Source organism: Dicentrarchus labrax, unplaced genomic scaffold (assembly GCF_905237075.1).
Source record: "Dicentrarchus labrax unplaced genomic scaffold, dlabrax2021, whole genome shotgun sequence".
In the NCBI taxonomy this organism is placed as follows: Eukaryota; Metazoa; Chordata; class Actinopteri; family Moronidae; genus Dicentrarchus; species Dicentrarchus labrax.
Genome location: NW_026136708.1, coordinates 1,987,040 through 2,013,649, shown reverse-complemented (window position 1 = coordinate 2,013,649; position 26,610 = coordinate 1,987,040). Strand labels below are relative to the sequence as shown.

General features: G+C 39.8%; 1 protein-coding gene across 1 annotated transcript in view; it reads right to left on the bottom strand.

The window, feature by feature from the left end:
* LOC127368779 (heparan sulfate glucosamine 3-O-sulfotransferase 5) overlaps positions 1-26,610 on the bottom strand; it is a 90,127-nt gene that overhangs the window by 38,358 nt on the left and 25,159 nt on the right. Inside the window, exon 2 of the mRNA XM_051409946.1 lies at positions 1,974-2,049. The gene's annotated coding sequence lies outside the window, so the exon portion shown is untranslated. The remainder of the gene's footprint in view (positions 1-1,973; positions 2,050-26,610) is intronic.

The window sequence follows — 26,610 nt, the reverse complement described above, 5'->3', positions numbered from 1 at the left end:
TATCATAGCTCTAAGAAGTAGACGACAGCCTAAGGCAGAAATACACGTATCAACGTTGGATTGTATTAAGTGCCTTGAGATGAGGCACTACAATGCCCACAGCATCTTCCGACCACCTTGCCGAATCAAACGCCACCACAAATGGTGCAACTGCCCAACGAAGAAAGCCGGGTTAAGAACTAAACTAAGCCAGTTTGGATTTAAGCATTGGCCCACTATCCACACGTTAGCGAGCAAGCAAGCTAAAGTTAGCTGCCACCCAGCCACGTTGCATGCATTCCAGATCTGGTTGCCAGTTGCGATGCCAGCTAACAAAGCAAGAGTACGCAGATTTTCAGATACATATTATCTGTCTCATGTTGTTCTCTCAGGATATAGTGAAAGTTTCAGCAAATATTACAAAATGTTATTTTTCTAAAAATTACCTACTACAGCTTTAATTGCTGAATTGTTCAACTGTTTAGTGTAAATTAGGGATGTCCCAATCGGATCTTGCCTATACTGAACTATGTAGAGCCAGATTTGATCCTTTGTTTTACCTCAGCTTTCACACAGGTGTTTTTACTCGTAAAGCTTTAATGCACAGCTACATCAACTCTCCAAATCTCCACTGTCTGTCTCTCCCCCACTCTGCTGAGCTGTGGGGAAGAGGCAGACAGCAGTGTGGTGGAGAACGGACTACAAAAAGCCAATTTACTAAACTATTAAGTAGTTTATTTGTGTAATATGCTCAAAAGAGCAAGCAACAGACAAAAATGATTACAGACAGGCAGTTATTTTTATTTTCATTTTTGTAAAAAGCAGCTTGGGTGCAGGCATTTTTTCTAGACATCCGTGGAGTAAATGTCAGAAAAAATTTCCAAGCACACAGGGTGGTGTCCAACTAGCTGTCAACAACCCAAATATATTTACAATAAATTCAAACAGAGAAAGAACAGAATTAAATTACCAAATAACCAATTATGTTATGTTTATGTTTTATTCAGATCACCAGAGATGATGGAATGCATCTTAGTTTAGTGTAATGTTTCTTCTCTGGTGTCACGCTACATTTCAGTGTCTACAGTGTGCCAACTGTTACAGATCATTCTGGATTCTAATGGCCTTTACTTTTTCAGAATATTGGTTTGTTTACCTGTTTACCTGTCCTCATACAGTGGCACTACCAAAGGGTGGCCATGGGGGCCATGACCACCCTGTTATCAGTGGCCTCCTCACGAATCATATAATGCTTCTGAATAATGAGTACTGTACCTAACATGCTTCTATTTGAAATTTTACTATTCATTTAAATCAATAATGTATATTTTTCATTATAGCTATACAGAGGCTGAACATGCTGAGGTGAAGTTAGTTTATGGATTATATTGATGCTGAACTGACAAGAAGACTGTCAACAGCCCTATACCTCGTGTTTCTAGAGTTTTTACAGATACATTAGGAATTGTTAAAATGTTTTCTTTATTTCTTAAAGGAAGTTTGGTGCAGGGAGCTTGTAACTGAATTTAAACTGATAATATATTTTATTTTGTAATGTTTTGTCACCACTACAGAAACACTAGGTAACTGTTAAAGTACGATAAGATTGTATGACGTTGAGTGCTGTTAGTTACTAGTTTGATTAATGCTTTAATAATGTGTGTACTGATTACTGACCCTGGCTGATCCGGCTAATTGTCAGCTTATTTTATGCTTGCCCTTTGTGCATGTTTTTAAACTACTTTCCTCAATAAACATGATCTGCTTGTTATTATTGGTGTTATTAATGACTCCTGATGAAACATTTGGAGACCAGACAGACTCTTTGTGAAAGATCTTGTAGTGTGTGACCCCCTACTGCTGATCAGTCATGTAGTCTAAAAACAACAACTTCAAAACACCAGATTACGAGACTGAAAGTTGTGTATGGTGAACTGTACAGAGATCTGAAAATCATGTAGTGTGTCCAAATCTTAAGAGATGTCAATACATACCCTCTATTCCTCATGACTGCCAGAGGTGGTGATTTTAACCCGGATGCTTCTTTATGCGCACACGCAAATCCAGTATCTAGGACAGAAAGAGGAATATTCAGATTAAAGCAAATGGACAATCACTATTTTCAAATCTAATCTACTAAGAAAAAATACTTTGGTGAAGAGTACATACTGAGCAGAAACTTCAGTGAAGAATGTCCTGCCTCCACCCATTTTGAATTACAAACCATCACACCATGGAAATGTCTGAACAACCCCACTGACTGATTCTCAGCTCCTAGCCCAGGGAAAGGCTCATCCAGTTTCTAGTTTGCATGAGAAATGGGATGCAGCCCCTGGCATCCCGTTGGGAGACTGCTTTCTGAGTTAAAATATACCCACAGATAAGAATAAAACAACTCATCGGTGTAATATCCTTTCTGTCCTCAGTTAATGAAAACCAGCCCACTGAGTGCGTGGACACTGTGGGGAGAGGATGTTTTATATTTGAGAGTCAGAATGCTGTCATGTAAACATTGACCACCGCCCAGCAAAAAATTGTCCCCAAATAACTGCCTCACAGGTTTTCTCTGGGCTTGGATAATGACAGTAGATGCTCCTGTGTTCTGAGAGCTGAGTGTACCTTAACTTTACTGCCAGGAGGAGCAAAGCACTAGCACTGCAAAGGCTACCGGGTCAATTCCCACTGGGGTCAGTGATGCTGAAAATGGGCGTCCTAATGGTACTGCAAATGCTGTGCACTCTGGAGCAAAGAACGCACCAAAAGACACATCCTATAGAGGCAGAGACAGCTTTAGAGCCTGGCTGATAAATGGGTGGGCCAATATTATTGGCTGATATTAGCTTATCACAGAAATATCTGTATCATATATGTATAAATAAATGCAGTACAGAATGCTGAAAGGCTGTCACACTCACTATATCTTGGTCACAAGATATAAGTTCAATTTATATTAAATCGATGTTTAATTATTTCTGTTACAGCATACATGTCTGCTCTTTAAATTATATGCCCCATGCTCTCAATTAGCAACAATAAGAAAATATTAGCATGCTCACAGGCTAAGACAGATAAACATACCTGCTAAACAGCAATATGTTAGTATATTAGCATTCAGCTCGAAGCACCGCTGTGCCTACATGCTTGCATAACTCTAGACCAGTGGTTCTCCGACTAGGGATTGCCAAAGCTTCACAGGGAGTCGCGAGGCCTTCTTGATTTTAAGGGGTGTAAGAAAACTGAGCCCATGTCTCAGCATTTTGTTAATTTCTGTGAAGAAAACTAAATGAAATATTTATTTTTAAAGTTAAGATTATCATTTAAGATCTAAATTCAAAGAGCTGAACACAAGCTATATTCAGCTATATTTAAACAGCCTTGCCCTGCATTAGAAAATAACCCAATTAAAACAACCAAAGAGATAATGGAACAATGGCCAAGCATCAGGGACAAGAAAACACTGAATTTGTCAAAAAAGAAGCCTATTAAGTCCGTATGATTGTTAAAAGATGTTAAAATACATAATACAGACATAACATAACACAGACAATTGTACAAAAAGTTCCTAAAAATATCAGTAAAACGTCATCTCTGATGTAATATTCACAGGAAATAATCAGCTCAGAAGTAATCCAAATTGTTTTCACTGTTTGTGTTCATTGTACAGTTTATCAGCTGTTCTCTACTCTTATTGTTATGCATTGAATATAATATGAAATATCTATAAAATACGTCAGTCAGGGGTCGTCAGTTTACTCACTGAAAGAAAAGTGCTCGCTGAACGAACAAGGTTGGGAACCACTGCTGTAGATTATTCAGCCTTGTTCAGACCAAAGATTCAAGAGATGAGTTGAAACTTGCAACTACTTGCACTGCGCCACACATGACAGCTCTGCTGACTGCTGTACAGGTCATAAAGCCCGCTGCCTCCATGTTAGCAGATGGGCCAAACTAGTACACTTCAAATACATATTTTCTAAAGATGGTTTCTGTCATTTTAAGTAGATCTTATCACGTTGATGTAAGTTCATTTTCCTGATAAATTTGGTTTTAATTACTGACTTGAAGCTATAAAAAGGGGGTTTCACATCATGATTGACAGCTGAGCCCTGCCCACAATTTAGTTAGTAGGCTGTGCGTGTGGGCGGGACCTCGATACTGTGGCACCAACCCCGATCACTGCTGCACAGACTCTGGCTCTGAGTGGTGAAAGATGGCATCGGCTGTATCTGGGACATTTTGGCTTAATTTTCATACAGTGGGAGAAAGTGGAGACACAACGTCCATCTTTTACATGTCGATGGGTTACACCAATACAACTAGCTGAGATGGTTTATTGGGTCCATAGCAAAGACTCAATATTACCTATAATGCCCTACTCTGGGCAGGCTTGCAGGGATGTTTATGTGCATCTGCAAACAAACAAACAAATAATGCAAAATGCACAGCTACAGTTTGCAAGCTAGTTAGCTAATTAGCTGGTCAGCTGCAGCACATTAAACAGCTTAAAAATGTACTTGCAAATTACATTTTGACATCCTTACTCTTGCTTTTTTTTTTTAAATGACTTATTATTGACCGTAACATTTAGGATCAACAGGCAGAAATGGAATATAATATTTATAGGTATGTTTTCATTAGTGTATAATCACCTGAAAATAAGAATCTTTGTGTTTCGTTTGTATTTACAGAGGGAGTGGGTCCAATGAAAGTGTCATATTGAACCGTCATGTTTCTACAGTAGCCCAGAATGGACAATCCAAACATTGGCTCTAGATAGTGTTGTGGCCACTGCAGTTTCTCCTACATGCGTGGGATGGGAGGGGGTTGTAGTCTGCAACTAAACCACTAGATACAACCAAATGTGGACGACCAATAGTGATTTTGTTGGATTTGAGTAACCAAATTTATTTGAACTGTACAATATCGATATCACGTTGGCCTCAAACATCCAGGGTTGGTTGGGCTCCAATAAGTGTTTGTGTATTAGAAATCTATGCCTTCCAGGCCTACTTGCTAAGGACACAGGCAATAATTCTTCCTCTAAGGAAAAAAATGAAATTACTGACCAATAAATACTCTGCAGGCCAGATCTTTCTCCTTCAAATCAGGCTTTAAGTTATCCCATGCAGGGTTATTTATTGCAGTAATACACAATTATGAAAATATTATATTCAAATGATAATTTCTTTTGAGTCAAAGCACATAGCAATCAATAAAAATAATACTGTGCTTCACTTAATTTCCTCTCACTTCAAAAATGGGCCGGAGGTAGAGCTGAAGCTGGAGGCCGGGATGTGTGTGATTATAGTGCTGAAGGCTAACCCAGGAGGGTCAGGGGTTACAGGGTCAAATCCCACCGGACTGTGGAGCACTTTAATCACATAAAAAGAGTGACTGCAAGGGGGGGAAATCCAGTAAATCACACATGATAGGGTCATACATAAGGCAGTGGACCCGCTGTTCCCTGGTGTCAGTGCCGCAGTGTGGAGATTACTGCTCCTGTAGGACAACAGACTCTGCCAATCATGACCGTGCTTACACATTGCACTGACGGGAACGCGTTTGCCAAGCCTCGCAGAACAAATATTCATTTAATTTATGCAAATATGCACAAGAGTAGATTCATTTTAATTATTAAAATGAGACAGCTCTGTGTGCAACAGATTGTTCTGCTGGTGAATCGGCGGCGTCTTACACCTCCTCGCTAATTATTAACAGCAACGTTGTACTTGGATGAAACGGAACAGAAGAGGGAGAGAGCAGGATTCCCTGTGGCTGGCACACAATGTGAGTCAAGAGGAGATAACACATTTTTTCACACTCTCTGATGCAGTGTTGATTTCTGGGTCTCTCTTTCTCCTTCCCTCCCTGCCTGTCTGTCTGTCTGTCTGTCTGTCTATCTCTTTTCCTCTCACACTGTCAGTTCCTTTCCATCTATAACTCCCCTCGGTGCGCAGGGAACTTGAGTCGTATTTTCCGGGCCAGTAAGAAATTAGTTAGAAATTAGGTATCATTGTAGACACAAAGTTCATTGTTGAGACTGGGGGAACGCAGTGACATTGCTAAAGCCCCTTTTGATTTGATTAGATGTATATCTAGATATATACAGATACGACATTGTGAGAAATTGATTAAAAAGATGTTGAGGATAAACACAAAAAAGTTAAAAGAAAAAGAAAATTAACTTTCAACTCGCAGTTTCCACTGTGATCCTCTCTCCAGGATGACAAGATGGTAATAAAATTCACAGATGACTATGGTACTCTACACCATACAACTGTAAAATAACCATCAAAAATCAAATAAACTGCCTTACATCATTACACTTATAGTCCATACATGCAAACACAAACACACATTTGCAGACACCTCACCACGCTCCTCCGCACATCCAGTGACCACTCCCTCCCCTCCACTACCCACAAACACTCCAAGTGGACACCCATACGATCACAGATACCTACATAAATGCACTCATTTACATTTATAAGTCAACCTCTCACTTCAAATAAATAACCATTTCCCACTTGCATGATTAAACCTTTCATATTTCTGACGTGTTTTTTACACTAGACAAAAAACCCACCAACAGCTGGCTTTTGTCCTCAATAGGAAAGGGTACAACCAGCATTTGTTCTTTGTTCTTTGTTCAGTGCAACGCTGGCACCACAGCGAGGTGAGAGACCGTCTCCTGATTTGAGGGGAGGCTGAAAAAAGGAGACTAAAAGGAGATCACTGATGGGTCTGGCAATGCAAGACTACAGCAAGTAACAAATGCTGCCTTCTACAGTTAACTAACCTGGTTTTCCAGCGTGCTTTTTACATTGAATATGACACATCAGAAATAAAAACAGAAAGGCAAACTCATCTCCTGGCAATGGGAAAATAATCCATCACTTATTTTTTAGCGGGTTTAAACCTGCATACACCGTAAAATCTAATGAATAGCCCAGGCTTTTATCTGCTTCAACCACTGAACTCAACCTGTCTTTATTTGGAAGTGGCCTTGATTTACTTTTGCTCAAAACTCTTGCTCAGCTCTATTTAAACCAGTATGAATATTACTTGTATAAATTAGGCTATCAAATAACATATCAATCAATCATCATTAATTTGAACATTTGATATTTTTGTGTCACGGTTTCTCTAAAATGAAGTGAAGGATTGAACCTGTTTTAGCTTGTTAGTGCCCGCATTCATGAAAAAAAAACCTACTGTGTGTGTTATCAATACTTATACGGACGATGGATGCTACAGTTATAAACTGAAAGTATCTACTCCGTAGAGTAGCGGCACAGAGTAGCACGAGTCAGATTTCTCTTATCATGTGATGAGAGCACAAACAGTTGACCGATGATAAGACAAGGGCAGAGGATTTGGCGTCCAAGTGAAAGCAAAAGCCCCTATTTGGCAGTACTTCAGATTTCAACCCGATTAACCTGATACTGTTAGTGAGGCAGTCTGTAAACTTTGTCTGCATCTGGAGGCAACACAGTAAGCATCCATTTTGTTCAAAGTAAGGGGAAGATCTAAAGATCTCATGTTAAAGATCAAAGTAAGCACACTACAGATATTGAGCGTCACTGACAAATATCTTTTCTTGTACAATGTCTGGTGTAATCGGTAACACTGGCGCAGTTTATTAACTGCTGGGAAAATCCCTACTCTGCACTTGCCCTTTTTATCTTTTAATCTGTGAAGTTGTGTTCCTTAGAATCTTTCTCCCATGGCTGAATTTTAGCATCACCGACACCAAAGCACCATGGACGAAAGAGCGAGCGAGGCAGAGAGACAGAGGAAGAGAGAAAGGAAGAGTGGGAAGAATAGCTTTATCACAGCTTTATGGATGAACGCTCAATAAGCTGAGAGGCGACTCCTCCTTTCCTCTCTAAATGCTTGTGAAACAACATGCATACTTTTACAATATAAAAATAAAAAATCCATGCCTGCTATTACTATAAGTAGCATTAGCAAGATTAATTTGACAAACACATTTGCCAGCTGCACAATGGCACTTCATTTAGAAGAGTCATTTCATGGAAGCTAGTATTTGATGTGCTGATAAGGATCTTGCATTACATAAAAAAAACATCTCCCTCTGGTGAAAATATAACATTTTTATTACGTGTAATCATGTTAAGTATTGGAGAAACTATCCAGAGAATGCAGTTTCCCTTCACACTAAAAAAATTAAAGCTTCTGGATTTATTACCACCATTTAGAGTTTTAGTTGGTTAGAAAGTGTTTGCATACTTTCTCTCTTTGCTCTGGCCAACTACCCTTTCTGCCTTTTTTTCCATTGGATTATTGTCATTTTCTTGTTAAACGTGCATACCCACATCATTTCCAACAGTTTGTACCTCTGGAACCAATGTACCTTCTGTACTGATAGTAACACAGAAAGTGCTCAAGCAGAGCTCAGTTGTCTTAGGTACTTTATCAAAGTTCAGATAATTAGTCTGAACGTAGAAATGTCCTTTGGCAAGACACAAAACTCAGAACTACTTAATAAGAGTGTCTAGAAATCATTGCACTGTGGGTGTAAAATAAATACACAACACAAAACCAAAAAAACCAGCAGCTGAGGAAGTCGACGACATAAAAAGGTCACTCAACTTTCTGACAGACTACAACAGAAAAGTATTCTGAACTTAGTGGAAGAGGTCAAGGTCCCAAGGCTACACAACGCTAAGAAGGATCATCTGCCTGGAAAACAATATCATAGTCACCAGGCTAGTGAAAGGGAACTCAGCAAGTCAGATACAAATTCTGTAAATTATCAATTGTTTACTTGAATGAAAATTGAAAAAAAAAAAAAGAAATGTACCTAAAAACCTTCGCAAAACCCACTATTTAAGGCCTCATGGTTCAAACCATCGACATATAAAAAATTTTGTTTGTTTACAAGATAACACTAAGGGTTTCAGAAACCAACCAACAATTCAACTATATCCACTTCAAGTGGTGTTTTAGTGAACACTTTATCAACTATAAAGTAGCTTAAAATCTGTCCCCTCCCTGTGACAGGAGGCTTTTAGCCCTGTTTTTGAGCCTGCAACAAGTATAAATGCTTTTATCTTTCAACGTGTTTGGACAATATCTGGACAATATCTGGAGTTTGTACACCAAAGTACCCCAAACCACTGACCAACCCAGTCACAAGAGCCCCACTGATATATTGGCCAATCACAGACATACTGGTATCATATCGGTATCGGGGTATGTGTTATCTGATATGCGCAAAAAAGTATGTATTCAAAAATCCCATATGGGTCAGGCTCTACCAACCACTTTTACTCAAACGTACCAAAGATCTAATACTGGTGAGTCGACCTTTCGTTCTTTGTGTTCATTCTTTCAGAATAATATACTCTATGTTGCAGAGAATATAAGATCAAAGGTCTGCTTTCTTATGAGTTTTTAAGGGTATTCACAGCTGTCATTCAGTGAATGGAGCTGGCATTTCTAGGGATCTGCGTTCATGGGAAGTCTGAGACCACAGTTTACAGGAAACCCAACACCTCAATTTTAACTTTAACCACCACATACAACATAAGATATCAGTTGTCTTACACAGAGCAGAACATCTTATTAGTGAAGAGGAGGATAGAAAGAAACGTGCAGCCAGTCTGAGGGCATATCCAGGATCACTTGTCTGGGATTTAAGAACATCTAGCCCTAACCAGAAACAGACATCCGCTGTCTGTGAAAACCACACCAAAACCAGTAAGATCATCTACTGGGAAGAGGTCAAAGGTCATCCACCAGGAATAAGTGGACAGCCAGAGAAAGATCAAAGACAGCATTTAAAGCCAAGATCATCTGTAATTGTACTCTTTTAATGCTAACAGACACATCTCATACAGAGGAAAAAAATAAATAACTACAAATAGAGTTAAAAAAGAAATACTGTATATTTAATCTAATAAAATTACTCATCTGTCTTCCAAATAGCGCTCTTAAGATTAAAATAACAGGATTATAAGTAGACAAACTCTGTTCCCAAGGTACTTGAAAGTTTACTTTATAAAGTCATTCAAACTCTTCCCCAAGAACGCCAAAACAATCCCGTGTTAATGCGTCCACAATGTCCCCTGCTGCTCTCCTGGTTGTATTTGTTAATTAGTTTGGATGTCTTTTGTGGGGCTATAGCAGTCAAATAATTAACAATGACAAATAGCTTTCGTGTCCACTAGCGCTTATCCCACCTCTACAGCTGTGGGGATCTCGCTCTTCTGCAACCTGTTTTTATCAGGCCATGGGAGCCGAACCAAAACTGCTAATGCGCTAATTTATAACATGACCTGGCATCAGGCCGAGACAGCCGCTCAGAAAGAGAAAGAGAGAGATTGTTTGGGTGAAAAACTGCAGTGTCACCATAACTCCACTTTTAGCCTTCTTGCATCAGGTTACTGTGTAAGAGCTGATACAGCCCAGGGATACAGATGTCCCTGTGTGCCGATTGTAATTATTAATGGGTGAGACTTGCTGGTTTCATCAAAGCCTGAGCTGTGTGGCGCCACATGCAGGTTTGATCTCTCAGTGACAGACAGATAGGACTACACACATTATAAATCACAACTAATTTAGTATGGTTGGCCTTAATGTGAGAGCAGGTAGAGACAGGAGAAATTAGGTGAGAAAGAACAACAATGGAGCCCTGTGGCACAGAGGACGAAGATGTATCAGGGCTTTGGATAAACACAGTCCTTACGTAGGGTTGGGTACTGAGACCTGGTCGTCAATATGGCACCGGTTCCTATATGGATGGTATCTACCAGACCAAATCACAATGCGGATGTCAGTGCCTCATTTCTGTATCAGAGCTGTCTATTGAAATAGTTGCTCTGGTTCTGCGAATGTTAGAGGCAACAGAGGCATCACCAAACATGCCATTGCTAGTTCACATTACAGCAACTCTGTCTTTACATGGCTCTGGCAGGTTGGGTTTGGTTTTATTTATTATGTAAATTTGTATTGTAAATGTGTTATTTATAAATATTACTGTGTGTTATTAATAAATATTACTAGATTATATATATATTTATACTTTAAACTGTTAAGTTAATTGCTCAATTTAAAGTTTAAATGTGCCTAAAGCTGTTCTTTAATGTCATTGACTGCCACTTTCTTATTTTTTAGGAATTGGTTCAGGCACTGTTTAGACACCAGTAACATTTTAAAAGTATTGTTTTGCACTGGTATTGGAAAAAAAACGAAAATGATACCCAACCCTACTTGTTAGTAGATGCATTTGTTGTAAATGGCTTTACAGTGATGTTTAGAAAGTTTTGTATGTGCCGTTTGCTGTAAGCTGGCCAGCATTGAGCTTCACTCAGTAAGGAAGTTATAGGAACAACACGATGGAAAACAGCAAGAAATGTCAGAAAAGCGAAGTTAAATGTGAAGCGGACAAAACACAGGGGACCACTGTGGATTATTCAGTAAACACCTGTGGGGTCGTTACAGTTGCCTCTTCCCTCAGCCTCAGGCTTGATGCCATTTTACGACAGGGAGCTAATCAAGCCGAGCGACAAGTGTCAGGAGTGAAACTTGACAAAGTGAGGTTAAGGAGGGGAAAACAATACGAAACCTGCCTCTGGGTGAAACGCTGCATACTGCATCTCTAAATGGAAAGGTACAATATATGCAAGTTTAGCTCAAGCAATGAAGTGTCACAGATGATTTTCAAGTTAAATATGTTTCTTTCCTTAATTTTTTTTGGCTCTGCCAAATTTCTTTAAAAATGAATAAAATAATTTGACAGCTCTCTAGTTTCTGTTCTAAAAATTCTGAGATCCAACACTGGGACCATAAAGACTGAGAAATCTTGGGCCTTGTGTTTTCTTGAAAGTAAGGGCCCTTACTAATCAACAGGTGATCAGGAAATCTATCAATCTATTTTTGGCCCTGTTCACAGTGGCAGCAAGCCACATTGTTCAGCTGCTCCTGGGGGGTACCAGGAGGGTAAGAGGCATGGGGGTCCAAGAGGCATAAGATTTTCGAACCATCTCTACTATCTTCTTTAATGCAAAAGGGCATGTTCTACTTCAAGCTCTTTATCTCTAAAGGGCAACACACTCCAGTTGGGTCATGACTCGTCAGGGTGTGCTTCTGTCCTATTTCCAGTCATCATTACCTGTAAATTCTTCAGAAGAGCGGCACTTTTATCAAATTCACTCTTCCCCACATCTACCAAGACCTTTTGCTTTTCTCTGCATGATGGCTTTCAGCATGTGCTTCGACCATCAAATGAAGTGCGTCAAATGAAGTTCATCAAATGATGCGATTCTGTGCAATATGACCAATGCGAAGGAAACTCATTTCAGTTTGCTTGTATTTGGAGCATCATTCTTTTGCCCTCTCCCCAAAGCTCATGGCTATAGGTGAGGGCTGGAGTATAGGTCAAATTGAGAGTTTTGACTTAGACTCAGCTACCTCTTCAGCGCTACAGTCTGGTAGAACACCTACATGACTGATCCTTCCCACTCAACTGCGACAGAAAGTCATTTCAGTTGTTTGTGCCCGCAATCTCACTCTTTCGGTCACTCCCCAAAGTTCATGCCCATAAGTGAGTGCTGGAATGCAGTTCGCCCTCAGGAAAAGCTCTGTGTCCACAGCAACAGTCTGCTAGAACACCTACATGACTGATCAAAAAAGATCAGAAACTGATCAGATGGATGTATGTGTATTTTTACCAAACATCAGTAATAACAGTAATAAACAGCCATGCTCAGCTGAGACCTGATTGAAATACAGTTCCTCAGGCTCCCCATGTTGCTGGAAGTTGACTCGAATATTCAGTAACTATTCCATCAGTTAACTGCTATCCTAGCACCACACAGAAAGTAATGATGCCTCAAGTCAATCGGTCTTAATGTGCCTGTGAAACAGGTAGCATAAATTGCAATAACTGTTATAAACTAGCTGCTTTTTAAAGTATTAATTCCCTCTTCACATAATTGGATAGGACACCAAGGTGGCTGGCAATATTTTTAATGGGACTGCCCTGTCAGGAGTGTAGATTGTCTTTTGAGGCAGAGTGATGGTTGAGTGCAAAGTGACAGTGAATCTTGGAAATGGGACTCCTTAGAACATTATTTGCCATAAATTTCCAAGAGGATCTTCACTCAAGGTCAGCTGTAAAAGTGATAGCCTTCAAGCAAAGCCTGGTCCAGCTCACCATGATCAGCCAAGGCTTCATCAAGAAAGCAGCCACCTAACTTTAATCAGCCAGTCTCATTGTCTGTCCCGGCACTGACCAGCTGAGAGAGGGAGCATGACCCAGTCCCATGTGATGGCCTTTTAAAGTTGGGCCAATAAAAGATGGTCAGTCTCCAAGCAGAGTTGTAGAAGACTCATAACCAATGACAGCCAATTACTTGGCAGCTTCCATAAAGACTTAAAAGGTTGAACTTCAAGATTGATTTGGTCTTGTGTGGTGCCTGGTGGAAGCTGCTGCTGGGTTTACTGATCCCTGATGAGCTCAAAGTCCATCTACTGTATGGGCCTAGCAAAGACAATCCATTTTAATTTGGAATTTGATTCAAAAAGGATTTGTAAGCAACAACTGCAGACACTGGTGGAATCATAAAAAATATCCATGGCTGCTGGATCGACAAACATTTCCCATCACCATTATTCTCATTTATTCGCTCAGAGGCATTGATATAAATGCTGCCAGTCCAATCAGCAAAGATCCACTATAGTTTAATAAGTGCCCTGTAACTGAGGCTAATGGCTGAAATCTTTTTTTACAAGCTGTTCCTATCAGGTATATGACCCCTGTGATCAGTGTGACTGGTCTTCAAGGGATTAGCCAACTCAGATCATCCAATCTAATTTATGGAGCAGAAAATATGAGCGGTTGTTAACAAAGCTGGCTGTGGCTCTAGCAGGACTTTCATGTGCTGCTGCAGAACAACACTGCTGCTGTACCGTATAACGGTGCAAGATCTTGTTTATGTATTTACATAACATTCATGTCGAGGAGAATTCTTATCGGAGGTCAAGAGCTTTTGGTCATTCAGCATGTTTGATGATGCTAAACTGAAACTTGAAAACAAGCCTTATTTGACTTGAATACATTCATGCAATACAATGGTTAGCTGCATGCATCAGCTGCCTGCCTTCAAAGTACTTACTGGTGTCAGATCATTTCAGTGGGAAAATTAAGGTTAATTAATTAAGGTAGGTAATCCATCAGACTGTTGTTGTATTTATTTTTGTGTGATAGTTACAAGGCAAATGTGAGCAGGAACCTTTTGAAATTCTTTGACGTGTTGACATCTTATACAGCAGAGTCAGCTGCTGAACAGTCGCCTTTTGCAAAAATGTCCAAACTGATTCATGTCAGCCATTTGAGTGAGGAGATAAAATACAAATACAATTTTACAGTTCTCTAAATTTCCACGTTTTCCAGATTTTCCAGGATGTGTGGGAACCCTGAAAACACAGGAAGCTGCTGCAGGCTTTAAAATATGGTTAACAGGAATGCAAAGTATTCTGAAATTGAAGTGGATTTTCACAGGTGTGAGCCAGAAATCCCTCAACACACATGAACTGGTACAAAATACAGCATCATATACCTCTGCTTTCAGAATCACTACACCCATTTGTTTTGGGATTAATTTTAAAATTATTGATTATTTCAGAGTTGCTCTCTTTGTACCAAACTGCACACAGCCTGCAGACCTCAGACAAGAACCTGCTAGCTGTTCCTCTGTCTGGGTTTAAGACCAGAGGGGACTGAGTTCCCTGTGAGGGCTCACCAGCTGTGGAGTGACCTGGCTTGCCAAATATTCTTTTAAATCACTTCTTAAAACTATTTCTTTCATCAGCCTGCCAATGTTTATGTCTTTATAACTGACTCTCATCATCTGCTGTGCATGTTTGTTACTTGTGCTGGGTTTTAAAAAGCACATTCCAAATTAACTTTTTAATTATTATTGTCCACAAAAAAGGAAAATTAATTCCCAAAAAGAGTCAAGGCACACTGCTTCGTGAAGTTACAGAAGATAAAAATACTATAGAGGCTATATGAGTGAAAAAAAGACCAACGCACATCTTTGTTTTTGTCCTAGCTTTGTTTTTGCAGAGTCAACAGCTTCAGAAGGAATACAACTCAACCAGCTGTAATCATATTCCAACTATATTTCTACTTTCTCCAGAGATATCAATTAAACTGTACCAGGAGTCCACTCTGAGATAATGAGTCTACAATGAGAAATACCAAAGCTGTAATATGCAAGAGGTCCATTCACAAGTCAGCAACATTGAGCCATGGCCACAAGGTTTGCCCCATTGGTCCAAATTAAATTTTGTACAGCAGTGGTAGCCTGTGGGCCAAATGTGGCCCTCCAAAAAAGAGATTAGACTTCACATTAAAACATTTTCTCACTTTTCTAAACCATTATAGATTTGTTTCTCACAGACACAAATAGGTGGCAGTCAAACAGAATTGGCATGCTGATGGAATAACAACAGCGCTTTCTGTCAAACATAAATGAAGCAGGCTGCTTTTTGTTCCCTGTGGATCAATTACATCTCTGGTCTCATAGAGCAACACATAATGTGTACACAAGGCAGTTTTTGCCAAATGAGTTTTAACATAAGATGCTGCGAAGATGAAGTCTGCTCTCATGGACAATCCCTCAAACAAACATTCTTAAAAGCATACTACACAGGGTCTTCCTAAAAAACAGTCATCACTTATGACCCACTAGAGGTGTGTGGCAATGTCTTATTTTGCTGTGTTTAGAACATTTCTGGGCGTCAACCCTGGGCAGTGTGCAGGGAGTGAGGTCGGTTCGCTATAAAAAATAATGAGCAGTTTTATTTAAAGGGGGAGCAGGTCCTCTTCTGGTGGAGTCCGCCATGTTTCTACAGTAGCCCAGAACAAACAAACCTAAAACACTGGCTCTAGATTGGGAATTTTGTGGCCACCGTAGTTTCTCCTACACATTTGGAAGGCTGAGCTGTAAAAAAATGTTATAATAATGAAATAATATTCTGAATAGAAAGTTTACTTTTAAAAGTTGCCAAATGGTTCCATTGACAAGACCAAAGTGATCTGTGTGTTTTGTCGTTGTGAACTGAGCTATCATCGCAGCACGTCCAGTCTGAAATACTACTTGATGATGAACACACAGCTGATGAGAATTCTCCGCCCCCTTGTCAAAGCCAGGCGAGAAAGGATGATTTTTCAATAAAAACAACATTTGCACAAAGCAAGCCGATCCACTTTTCCATGTTGATAAGAGCATTAAAATGAGAAAAAATAATGGGACAAAAAGAAATCAAGGGACATTTAGAATAGATAAACATGTGCGATTAATTGAGAGTTAACTATGACATTAATGCGATTAATCGCACTAATATATATATATATATATATATATACATATATATATATATATATACATATACACATATATATATACATATACATATACACATATATATATACACATATATATATATCCACATATATATATACCATATATATATACATATATATATACATATATATATACATACATATACATATATATTTAATATATATATATACATATATACATATATGTACATATATATATACATATATATATATATATACACATATATATACACATATACATATATATACATATATACACATATATACATATATACACATATATATATACATATATATATATACATATATATACACATATATATACACATATACATATATATATACATATATACACATATATACATATATATACATATATATACATATATATATATTAGTGCTGTTTATTATTATTATTTTAACCGCTGTCTATCACACAATGTTAGTGTTTATACCTTAACTATGAGAACCAACACTGTGTTTTATGCTTGTCTTTACAGGTACAGCAGTGAGCAGTGACCTACAGTCTACACAGCCCAGTGAAGTTAAACATATTATATATTACATAATATTAACAACATTAGTCAACCAGTTGTTTCTAGTGAAGAAACACCCAGTAAATGTACCAAAGTAATCAGAGTAATGGTATGATGATTACTGTAACCTCCCATCTGTTATATTCTTTATACACATTAATTTACTGAGACCATGGAAACTTACTGCCTGGAATACTTTATCCTGTACAACATGTCAACATAACTGAAGAATTACTCATCTAATAAAGTAACTTGTTTATGTGGTTTAAAAACTGCTAAGTAACCAACTGTAAACTGTACTGTATCCATATTTCAAAGTCTGATATTTTAACTTAAAAGTATTATTACCAAAGATAACTTTCAGATATGTGTAAAAGCTGCAATTATGTTTTAACCCCATTCAAAATACTGTATATATATACTGAATACTGTATCATTTATATTATATATTGTCGTTATTTATCTTCCAACATAATAAAGTTTGAATGTGAGACAGTACTGTATTGTGTTGCTTACGGTCATTACTACAGGTTTAAATTTCACATTTTCATATTGATAGATGTTACACAAACCAGGTTTTCAACACTTCTACATGCAGGAAATCTTCATAACACCTTTGTGAAATAACATGTAATTTATATAAAACCACACTTATTACTGAATTTAAAAATGACCAAAACTCTTCTTAAAAGTAAAACACTTTATTTATGTTTCATTCATATTCCAGTTACACATGTTGTAAGTAACAAAGCTATAACTTTTATGTAAACTGTGCAGATCATGTTCTCCATCAAGGTTTATGGTTTCTAGTATACTGAAGTGTGAGCTGGTAATGGAGCTCTGCAGTCAGTGTTCATCTTGTTGAGTCTTCCTTTGGATACCCAGACTGTCCTGATGCTGCAGCTGTCTCTGTCCTCTGATGGGTCCAGGAACACCTGAGCTTCATCAGCTCACCTGTAAAACAAGGCAGATACAGTGTTACTTGTAAGGCAGACAACAGCTTATTGTGGCTCACAGTAGTCCAAAGTTATAAACTAAAATAATAAAGCAGTGTCTCTGGTGGGTGCCTTGTTGCAGCTAACTGTAGTGATGATTTGTTGAAACAGTCTGAGGTTACCAACACAATGTCTATCTAATGGCAGCAGATACACACACAGGACATTTACTGACTGTAACTGATGTTGTAACAAGTTCCCGGTGCAATAACAGACATTTAGAAGTGAACATAAGTGTTGTTTATTATACAATAGGAGATGATATGAGTATGAGATGTTACACTGGACCTGCACTTATATCGTCAGTAAAACCAGTACTGCAGTAATGATAAATAAATGGATCAGAAAACTTTTATTAGGTTTGACTCCACAAAAAGCCTAGTGAGCATCGAAGTTACACAATATTACTAAACTAATGAATCCCTGCAGTTTGACTATTCCTCTCTCACAGTAGCTCTATCGTTAACTCTGGTGCACGTAGATCAAGTTCATTTACACACAGGAACACACACACACCGTAACACACACACCGGAGCCGACCAGCAGTCAGCAGGGCCTAGCTCAAACAGTGGCATCGGCAGCTCGCAGTGGCATTTCCGGTGGCAGGTTGAGATATCAGCAGGGGAGAATATGGAGACATCTGCACCAGCTGGCTTTATAAATGAACCTCACCTTATAAGTTTCATGTTCATCTTTTAACATTTAACAAACATTTAACAAACATTTAACAAACAATAACTACGTTAGCATCACTGAGGCTCCTGTAGCTAATAACAGTTAGCATGTGCTAGCATTACACGAACAATGAAAAACAGCATCAATTATTAAAAATACTTACAGTTCCTTCCTCTGCCGTCTCTCCACAGACAGTTGGTACAATCCCTCTTTCAGGAACAGTCTTTCAGCCAGTCCACTGTTGTACTGACCGAGGTTGTGAAAGCAGTCCGACACGAAGTGGTTCACGTTCTGGTTTTTCCGACTCTAGCCGGATATTGCTGTCAAAAATAAAAATAAATCCACTGTGCTCATACATATGTAGATTAGTGTTGGGCTGTGCAGCCAATGACTGAACAGTTTACCTGCTGAAGCCTTTGCCCAGACATTAGGCTGCAGGCTGCAGGCTGGGCTCGCTTGCTTGTTCTCTGCTAGCTCGCTCTTTTACAGTGACAATGGCGGAACTCCGCTAAACAACAAGGAAGTAAACTTCCTGGTAGGGTGGCAACATTGCAGTGAAAGGTCGCAAACACAAACTGTGACGTCACAGTTAGTGCGAAGTCTACATTGCGTGTTTTATCTCCTATATTCTGACTGAGGCAGCCCACAAAAACATGTCTGAGTCATCTTTTTTCACACTGTGCCTGCTGATGAGTCCAAATATACATAATCAAATGATTCAAAAGTTGGTTTTGCATAATATGTCCCCTTTAAAAGTAGGTGTGTCTCTTCTTCCGAACAGAAATTTTCTTTTGTGCACAACTGAGACGTGCTGTATAAAGAATGCTCCTAGAACCTGAAGAACATCAGCCTATCCCACATGAATTATTGGAAAATACTCCTTTACTTCCATAAGGCCTAATTAGGAATATCCAAATTGAATAAGCGGTTTAAATGACCCTCTTCAAACACGGAATAATATCATATTCAGAGTAAAAGTGGAAAATTAGTGTGCATGTAAACGCAGTTAGCGTTGAAACAAACTGTCTAACCTTTCACCTCTCTTGCTGTTGTTTGTAGCTGTCTTTGGCGTACAGCTGGCTGTGTAAAATGTAAGCCCGCTGTGTGTAGTTTACTGACATCACACTACATGGTGTGACCTCTTGCTGATGTGCAGAGCCGCTAACGTTGTCGGCTGCCTCGTGCAGCTTTAATGAAAAATGTAATCCCTCGCTATCTCAGACACCACCGTTACATTTGCCCAGACAGCCCGTCAGACTTAGGTGACATGCATATTCCTCCGCACAGGGGACGGTGACATGTGATAGCACCGGGCTTATTCCGCTTTATTCCTCAGCCCCCGAGTGATCATTTCCACAGGCCGCACAGTCAATCACGCTGCGTTGCCCTGTCACCAGCAGCGGCCCATGCCTTCAGTCGGACTGCACCGCCTTCATGGAGAATAAACACCACCCGTTCTCTGTCTCCTCGCCGTCTGCACGCTCCTCTGCTGACTGGCAACAGCTTGTCTTGTGACAGCGCGGCGTGCAGCGGTGGCGTGTGTGTGTGCCAGAGATAGGCCCGCTCTGAGATTCCATATAATCATCCTCCCTCAGCCTTTCTGCACTCTTTCATATTGCTGTGTCAGGCTCTACACTGATTCATGCTAATGATCTTAGCTGATGCAATTAGTAAGGAACAGAGATGCAACCAGTCAAAGCAAAGTTATGCAAAATGTATTTTCTCTCTTCTCTCTGTTTGTTTGTTGATTCTCTATTCTCAAGTGTCTTGTATGCTGATAGGGTTTGAGGTTTAAAGGGAGAAGTAGCATTGTTAGCGACTGTGTATGCAAGGACAAGCATAATCAGGATGTGGTGGATGAATAAATGAACAAAGACACTGTTGTTAGAAATCAATACCTTATCTACCATGCAACAGGCGACTGGCAGCCTGATTATACAATGTGTATGTGTTAATTACATGTTTGTTCTTCAAAGGGTCAGCTCACCCAAATTATATTACCATAGGATCTCACAAAGCCGCACTAATCAATATTTTTATAATAACAATGGATCAAATGGCTATGTGTGATGCTCACAGGCATAAGCTCACTGAGCATTATCACCCATCTCTGTAGTTCCCCTGTGCTTTTAGCATCTTTAAGCTCATTGTTTTGGGTTTTACAGCCCACAACTGTATTTTTAAGCCACTCTACACTACCTGCCCAGCACCAAACAACCCAGACAGACAAACAATCTTCTCAGGAACTGGTGGGGAACTAAGCAGAACTAAAAGAAGAGTGAATATCGGAACACATGCTTATGCTGATGTTGCCTAGTGTCTGATAATATCACAATGATGTGTTGACAGTTCACATTTTGACAATATCTAAATGAGTTAGGCAGGACTGGAAGACTTGTCAACAAACATTCCTTGTTAAGGCTTGTAGCTTTGGCTGCAAGCCTTAGTGAAGCTAGCAGGAAGAGACAGAGTTAAGTGACCATTCAACGTGGAAGGACTTCACATTAGAAGATCTAATCTACCGTGGTCTCCCGGTGTAAAAAAACAACTATCTACATGGCTAGATACCACTTGAGGTAAGACAGTACCTCAAGGACGTTGCAATTGCAACAATTAACACAAATTTAACCAATCCACGCAAATTTGGCGATACTTGCAATTTTGTCCAATCACAGCAAAATTTCTGCATCATTGTAGTTTCCCAGCAGAAGCAGGGCTGTAATGAGACAGGTTGGGCTGTAAACGGCACCTTTAAACAATCAAAGATTATTCGACTGAAAGCCCATAATTTAGAGGACATCTCTGCAACCAAACTTTGTTTTCCACCTTTCAAAACCCTCTACTGTAACGATCAAGTGTTTGCCCACATTCTCTTGAAAAAAAGACACAAATTGCTGAAGCAGTTCAGAGGAGACTGTGTGATGGTAAGAGATGACTAACCCCCCACCCCACCCCCGCTGCCAGGACAGATGTGAAAGCTTTTAAAGCGACTGCAAGTGTTCATTAGAGATAAGGGAGTTTGTCTGCCCACGTAATTGCCCAGCTCCTGTGGCAGACTGTATGTGCCAGTCAACTATTACCAATATGACAGCGGCCTGCCAGGCTATAGCAGGTGCTCTTGTTCCCTGACATTTAGACCCATTTAGGCTCATTAGGACAGAGAAGCCAGCAGGGCCTTTTGTGTTTGCCTGTTTTGCCCACACTGGAGATAAATGAGTGGCAACTTAAAGTGGCTTTTTTTAAACTTGTGCTTAACTGGGGTTCAACAAGTCTGAAGTGGCCCTATGTGAATACTCATGCATAAATACATTTACTGCTTGTAGTTCCACCAAACAGTAGCCAGAAATTCTTCATCACATCAGTGGGCTGCAGGTTTGTGATTAATCTATATTAAAGCCACATTATCTAACTTTTATACATTAAAGTCTACCCTAAAGAGTCAGATAGCTGCTGAGCCCCGTTCGGTTGCATGCTACAACAGAGTGAAAAACCTGACAATATTTTTTCCATAAAACATGATCCAGTTTTATCCAAATCACTAAATAAACTTGGCCCTCCAGAAACAGAAAGCTTTGCTAGTAAGTACATTGACCGCTAAGCCGAGTGAGTGTTGCTAGCAAAGGAGCATTGGTCTGATGGGAGGAGGTTTTCAGCCCTGGGCTGAGAGGGAGCCAGCAGGGAATTCTGACTGATGGGGAGCAGAGCTTTGTGAAATAATGTTGGACTAGTCAGTTATATTAGCTGCTTGCTCTGTCTTATGTTGTTGCACTTGCTGGATGTTTGGCTGTATTAGAAAAGTTATCGACTTGCTAGTTTTTGATCATAAGTAATGGAATCATAACAAATGTACAGCTGTCCATATTTACCACAGTGGTATTGCAACGGGGGGCTTAATAGAACGAATACCAAATCTTACATAATGTTGCTTTAAGGTAAAACAAGGAAGCATTATTTGTGGAGGGCATTCCATGCACAAAATAAAAAGAAGTGCTTCAGTCACTGAGATAAATGAATGAAATTTGACACTGTAGAATACTCATTACCAGACCTCAGTCTGATATTACAACAGTTACTCTTTATAATGACTCTCAGCACATCTGCTGTTGTCTTTAGCAGTGCAAAGCTCTTCGAATCTCTTGTCATTATCAAAGCAACAACAGAGGCGATGAGGCGCGGGGTCTTTAGTTGGTGAGTCAATCTCTCTCTTGCATGTTGCCCTTTAGGACGCTGTTTGTGCTTTGCTCATAATAGACCACATCTGTGGTTCTCCTTTCTTTAGCCCATTAACTACAAATTACACACGCTTACATTAGTGCTCAACATTTTCCCAAGCCCATCATACCATTTTAGAATGATATAGAAAATGGAATCGCCTTTGTTTCTCTTTTTAAAATCATCATTCTTTCTCAGAAGGCTTTACAATGTGTAAAATATAGGACAGCCTGTACCCTTTCACACCAGACACATGACGTCAGCACTGTTCATCTGTTAAATCCACACTGCAGTGTCCTCAGAACCAGATGTCCTGTCAGAGACCGGACAGTGGCCCATCTTCTCTAGGTTGGTTACAAATTCAATGGACAAATTGAGTTTTCAAGTAGGCTCTGGGAGAAGGGCAAAGGAGAGAAACTGTAATTTTTGTATTGATTGATTTATTTTATAACCGCCGCCCACTGTAGATTTATAGTACAGTGTATTCCCACAGTGAAACCTGAAAGCTCATAGTGACACTGGGGACCTTGATCCATTAGTATAGAAATAGTTCATAGTTTCACAACATATAGACAGCAGGAGATTCATATGATTCAAGCAGCTACCAGTCACTACAAATTTAGACTTGGATCTTTAAAATATGATATAGATATGATATGTATCAAGATACAGGGGTTATGATTCAATACAGTGCGATACTGGATAAAACAAGGGGATATAATGCAATTATTTTATCTAATTTTAGAAAAACTGTCATAGTATAAAGAACGCACTACCATATGCTTAACATCTGAGTATTAAAAAGGTAAAGTTAAAAAAGCAGCCAGAACAGTGGGGTCTGCATTGTATTTATCAAAGTCCCTGTAAAATCCAACATCATAGCATGACATTTTGGAGTGGAAGAGTCAAATGGTTAAAGACAGATCATTGCTATGTAGGGACAAACAGAGGTGTAGCGATATGAGGGGGAAAAGAGGAAGGAAGGAAGGAAGGAAGGAAAAGTGTACAAAGTATTTTGTGAGTAAACACTAAAACACCAAAAGAAGGTAGAGAATTAAGTAAAATTAAAATGGTGAAATAAGAAATTACCAATAGAAATAAAAATAAATTGAAACCTCTCCCCTCCCTGCTACAGGTACATTCATTCTGTGGGAAACACAGTATATTTGTTGAGCTCTCAACTGGTCCCAATAACCAGTGTAGGCTGCTCTGGTTAAAGTTGTGAGAGAGAATGGAATATGTTGCACATGTTGCCTGCCATTTAACAAACTCTTAGCAATTTATAATAAATTCATTTTAATAGTTAATATACAATGTTAATATGAATAGTGAAATAAACAAGGCTACACTTTAAGCATTAGGTTTCAAATAGACCCATTGATTGGTGATCGGTAGTGGCCAATACTGCCTTCAGCGATCAGTGATCGGAGCGCCCTTAGTTTTCAACCAGGCAAAGTGAGGACCTGTCCCAGGGTCCTAGATCTCCCGGACCCCTCATTACTGTGTGGTAGTTTGTAGTGATTTAATTTAGTTAATTTGGAAATATCAAGCATAGCATCACTGACAATGATAAGGGCCTTCAAATGGGACCCGCTTTATTAGCGGGTCTTGAATGTGTCAAAATCTGGTTGAATTTCAGCTGATATTATGCTTACATGGTGCATATTCCTACATTTATTTGTTGTCACATAACACAACCTGGGGCCATGTAATATTCACTTATCAGGGCCCCAGCAGCTCATTTTTGCCATGGGGTCCCTTGTAATTTGGCATGTCTGACATAAGTGTCTGGAAATAAGTGAAACAGTCGTTTGGAAAATAGTCAGCACTACTGTAAAGTTGAGAATGTAGTTAGTGGTCCTATTAGTTTAGAGTCAGCAGTTCCTGTGGGCTGATGAGGGTCTATACCAGACACAAGAGTTTCATTAGGGCACACAGGAAGCAGCTACAGGAGGCGGGACATTCCTCCCTATTTCAGCCTCACTTTGTGATTTCAACTAACAAGACAGCTGTATTTTTATGTACCGAAATCTTGCTGAGTGCAACTTGAATTCTGTAACGCTGGCATCTTTTGCCAGTTCAGTGAAAACTTCGAGGAGAGTTAAGGGAGTATTTTGAAATCGTCTGTCTGGTTTCATTTTTAAATTGCCTGTTTAAATGACACACCACGCGGCATTGCTAAACTTTAGCATTGCATAATTTCAAAGAGAATATTTTTGCAGTTTCGAGACAGACTGGATGTATCCTCCAGCTCCAGGGTCTCCGGGGAGTGCCAATTAGCTTGTTTTTCTTGTCTTTGATCATCCAGGCTGAGATGGTGCAACATCATGCCACACTCAGGTGATGATGAGATTATCTCCTTTGTCTGCACGTAAAAGCAGACATTGAGAACAAGTCACATCTGTCGTTATATGTCCAGGTGATGCAGTAAAAATAATGAACAGGCGCATTTAAGGATGTCTTTATCAAGCCACTGTGCTTTGAAGTGGATTAAATAGAGGGGCAGTGTATTAGAAAAGCCTTAAAAGACTGAATGACTCTGCAGAGCTGGCGCAAAGCCACGGCGGGATCTTTAGGAGGGTTTCAGATAATTTGGCCCTGGCACTGTGCCCCCTTTCAGAGGACTTCCAGGCTGAGGCAAGGATGGCCGCATCTTCCTGCAGTGAGTGACATCCATAAAGATGACTGCAGGAGACGCTGGAGGGGACACGGAAGGAGAGGACTGGCCCAAAATAACCAAGCTGTCCGAGGGTTGACGGCAGGCAGCGCCTTCTAATAAGAAGTGGCAGGGGTAGCCGCGCTCCTGTTGGCAGGCACCGGGCCAATTTGGCATAACTGCACTCGCTGGCGAGGTGGTGATAACTTTAGATTGCTGAAATCATCAGGCGTGAAGCTCTGTAAATGGACATCAATGGGAAAGATAAATGGTGATGAGTGAGCAGGCCAAAGCCGATGCCCTGCCTGCCTGACGGATGCAAACAGGCCTCTTAAGTAACACAGTCTCCTCTAAGATGCCCAGCATGCATCAGGAAGGCTGCTGGCAAGCAGCTCCATCCCTTCGAGTTTGATCTAAACTTGCTCCCGGCTCTGTAAACGGTGGCCTGTCACATCCTCTGAGCAAAATGGAGTAAATATGAGAAATAAACAACTTTACGTTTCAGCTTAAAAGAGTTATTCTTCACCAGCGGGAGGAGGACGAGTGAACTCCTTCCACAGTCCCCGATGAGGTGTTATGACAGTAAGTTTAATAAAGCATGAAGAACTCATTAATAAGTAATGCTCGGCTGTGTTGACAAATAATGCGGAGAGCATCAGCTGGGGGCCGGGAGTAAATCACGTCAACATGAGCAGATGAACATCAATTCGCTGAAGCCAAATCGGGAGTTTATTTCAGTGAGGAAAGCTCAGTCTGCGTGCTGTGTACAGTCATGCATCACCAGCAGAGGAAAACTCACAAGATCCTACTGCTGGTCGGAACGCAGACAGCTCTATTTCACCAGGATGGAAATGGAATGGCTTAATGGCATTTCTAAAGGAGTAGCACAACATTTTGTGACAAAAAATACTAGGTTGCTAATTGGATGAACGAACCATCTGTCTATCACGGGCAAACTTCAGATCAACGAAGCATAAAATGCAGTCAGACTCTTACTGATTCCAGTCGGGAGAAGAGAGGTAACATTTTCCATCAGGAAAAGCCTTCCGTGCCGTTCTTTACTCTTCTTTCAATGAAGAAATACTCTCCAGTTCTGATTGAACTGATGCTAGCAGCGTTCAAGAAAACAGCCCCTATTCACACACATAGCATTAAACC